The 3,830-nt window shown below is 31.7% G+C and overlaps 1 long non-coding RNA gene across 1 annotated transcript; it reads right to left on the bottom strand.

Annotated features, from left to right (window-relative positions):
* Nucleotides 1-275: 275 nt before the first annotated feature.
* On the bottom strand, nt 276-1,726 carry LOC143251229 (uncharacterized). The gene is made up of 2 exons (XR_013028541.1): nt 1,595-1,726; nt 276-812 (listed from the first exon to the last, which is right to left on the bottom strand). It is a non-coding gene; the product is annotated as an uncharacterized LOC143251229 (long non-coding RNA).
* Nucleotides 1,727-3,830: the final 2,104 nt, after the last annotated feature.

Genomic DNA, 3,830 nt, shown 5'->3' with positions numbered 1-3,830 from the left:
CATCATATTTTAATAGTTACAAATGAAATATACTTGTTGAATTGTGAATGTATACTTCACCTGATAAATGAGCAAACTTCTGTTCATGGGCTAGTATTACGATCTTAAACTAATTGGAATAATTAACTTTTTGTGTGTCTGTGGGAGCTCATTATACTTAATTTATGAGTGATCTTAGATTGGCATGTATTTTATGAAATTGTAGTAACTGTCTTTTCGTGGAACAGTAAGACAAGTAAATCTGTAAATGACAAAAAATAACCGTAAGTATCATATTTTGGAACAAAACCTTTTATTTTATGACGACTTATAGGTAAACAGCTATTGGAGATTAAAATTTAAAATATATTTTACAATATTCATAACTGTATTATGTATCACTTTATAAAATGTTACATCACATTTATATACATTATTATATACCTAATAAGAGAGTGTACTAATTCTCAGTTGATAACACTTAACCATACCTGCTTTATGTCCTTTCTGTCGCATTTACTTCAGGATATTCAGAAGTGAATGTAAATAAAAATTAAGAATTGTTTAAGCTGCTTAAGCATACCATATCAGAAGACTTACAGTCTCAATATTCTTTTGAAGTAATTAAAAAGGTTTGGATGTGAACATATATATAGATCTTCATTTTAGACAGAACTATTTCCAAAATAACATCACTCTTGCAGGAAAGAATGGATATGGCCACATTGTCTTTAACTGACTCTGATCTCCAGGCCCTGTGAAGGAAAAGATGTTTCTCTCTTTAGATTCTGGAAAAATGCAGCTTCAGTGAAAGCGTCATCCACACATTGTTTCTTTACAGACAAAGGAAAACCATGAAGAATGAAAACTCGTAACATAGTCAGTGTAATCCATTAAGACAACACAGTAGCAAAAAAGTTTCATAAAAATGAAATGATGTTCACAAAATAATTAGTTGTGAACAAAGATGAGAACAGTTATGTCTAATCAATCCCTAGTAAACTTAAACTTTTGAAAGTGTCTACCAATTTTCAACTTAGAATTAAAATTTAAAAGAATTACTCAAAATTCCTAATGAATTTTTTTTCTGTAAATTTATGGACATCATTTACAAACATCTCCTTTGAAAAACTAATTTTTCCAAATTTATTTCCAATACCAGTGCTTCAAAATCATATACTTTTTCTCTTATACTCCTAGCATTACAACAGTAACAATCAAGTCTATCCTTTTCTACTACTGTACTAACTTTAGTGCTAAATTTTTATTCTCTTTGTGTTAAGTTTCTTCTGGCCCTCACCACTGTTTAGTTTTAGTTTAAAACCTCCCTTATAGCTGAGTTAATAGTCTTAGAAAACAAGCCAGCTGCTACAGTATTTAAGTGTAAACCACCCATTCCAAGAGCTCCCTTCTTCCGATGAACTTGATCGATACAAGTCCAGTCAGACTGCTCATCCTTACAGTTTACTTACTGAAACCTAAACCTAACATTTAACCCTAGTGACCTACTTATAACTTCATTTACACAGTTAATTCTTGGTTATACTCTCCACCTGTTCTCCCACATAGCATAATCTAATTATTTTGTCCTCATTTACCAACAGATTATTCTAACCATATATCTTGTCGATAAATCTCCTACAACTTCCATATCCTTCTCTGATCCTTTTGTTTTCATTTTCTCCAACAGTTCATATGCAGAATCCAAATTCTGAAATTTGTTTGTCAACATAATAGGTTCATAACAAGTAAATTCATTATTTTTTACTCTAACACTAATAGCACTCTTTCTATCATCCTGAAAGACACTGTCATATGATATATCCCTTTCATATTAATAAATTATTCACCCTCTGACTACTGCTTCCATTTCACATAATCTACAATTCTTTTCATTGCCTCTAACTTCTCCAATTATATAAGTTCTACATAAAATCGTATACCTTCGTCACTAATTTTCTTTAGTACGTAGCGACCTGGTATATCTTGGGACTTAAAGTACTTGACTCGTACTCTTGAGCAGCTAATAACTTTATAACGTCCTTTTGAATGAAAGAATACACACTAGTAAGGATAAAAGAGCGAGCATGTTATGTAACGGGTAAATTCGAACTCCCAATTCTTTGTTAATATTTATCCAATTTTTTCTTTTAATGTCTTGTGGGAAAACACTCATTAAAAAAATAACATATGTGTATTGTCACCTGCATATTTTCTACGGCTGTGATTGGACATCTACTTAGTAGAATTTAACAATGACTTTCAAGTAATGACGTCAATACTGATTATACTACAGAGTATCTTAGCAACGTTAAACGTAAAGAAAAGAATTTCGGAAAGTTAGTGAAGAACAAGAAGCCTAAAAATATTGATATTTCGTCTTATAAAAGAGAAGTAAGATATTATAATGGAATTAACATTAAAATTATTATTTTTGCTTAATTATATTTGCTGTCAATACCCAACCCAAATGTATGAAAAATTTATTTTATCTCTTAAAAATGTAAAAAACATGTACTATTATATCCAGAAACGAAATAATACAGCAGTTCCTTTACACAACTTGTTTCCAACCGAAAACCCCTCAGTCACTGCTTCTGTTAATTACGATTGCAGAAGCTAAAGCGGAACGATTGTATCTGTAGGAAATAAAATCATAATATAAAACTAATACAGATGTCCTTTTAATTTGGGTTGTACGAGTTCTTGATAGGGGCCATTTACAATGTAATACTGTATACTAGAAAGAAAATTTATGGAAATGAAACCAGCAAGAAATCGTTGTACTGATTCATGATGAGGAAAACCCACTTGAGAAAAATGTATTCAAAAGTCGGCTGGTATTGGTATTAACACTTTAATTGAAATTAAGTACAGTTTGAGTTCCTCTTCCCCCCAAAGTATGTTATGGGTTACTGAATTATGTGAGCATGAATAAAAGTGTTGTATCTTTTCGCTTCAAGACAAACAAACACAGCTATTTTATAACAGAAGTTCAAAGTTACTTCTGTCGACATGTTTTTCATAATCTTTTAGACATGGTTTTTAGTCTTTTGTGTTAATTTGGATGAAAATATTCAAATTAATCAAAGATGTTGGCCGTGAGTATAAAGCAGATATAAGTTTGTTTTCGTCTTTGAATTTCGCGCAAAGCTACTCGAGATCTATCTGCGCTAGCCGTCCCTAATTTAGCAGTGTAATACTAGAGGGAAAGCAGTTAGTCATCACCACCCACCGCCAACTCTTGGGCTACTCCTTTACCAACGAATAGTGGGATTGACCGCCACCTTATAACGCACTCATGGCTGGGAGAGCGAGCATGTTTTGTGCGACCGAGATTCGAACCCGCGACCCTCGGATTACGAGTCAAACGCCTTAACACACTTGGTCATGCCGGACCAAGTTACCCTATTGGAATGTTTTTCATAATTCTTAGACATAGTATCTAGTCTTTTGTATTAATTTGGATGGAAATCAAATTAATCAAAGATGTTGACCGTAGATATAAAGAAGACATAAGACTGATAAATGTTATTCAGTAGTGATGTGATTTAAACATTCCAACTCAATACATTTAACTAATTGATCATTTAGATTTGTAAACATTACTTGTGATTTAAAAGTAAATTTATACTTAAACAGAAAAAAAAGGGAGAATTTTACCTATCGTAATAAAAACTTCCTGCGCAAACACAAATAAAACACCTTCTTAAATATTTTTATGAAGATGGTTATGTTGATACTTTTTACAATTTTATTTAATTTTTTATTTAGTTTATTTGGCATCACAAAACAACATCAACTGCCCTTGTGGATACATGTTAAGAGAAATCATGGCTGTAAGTTGTGAA

Source organism: Tachypleus tridentatus, chromosome 5, assembly GCF_004210375.1.
Source record: "Tachypleus tridentatus isolate NWPU-2018 chromosome 5, ASM421037v1, whole genome shotgun sequence".
Taxonomy (NCBI): Eukaryota; Metazoa; Arthropoda; class Merostomata; order Xiphosura; family Limulidae; genus Tachypleus; species Tachypleus tridentatus.
The sequence above is the reverse complement of the archived record's forward strand: the minus strand, read 5'-3'. Positions and strand labels throughout refer to the sequence as shown.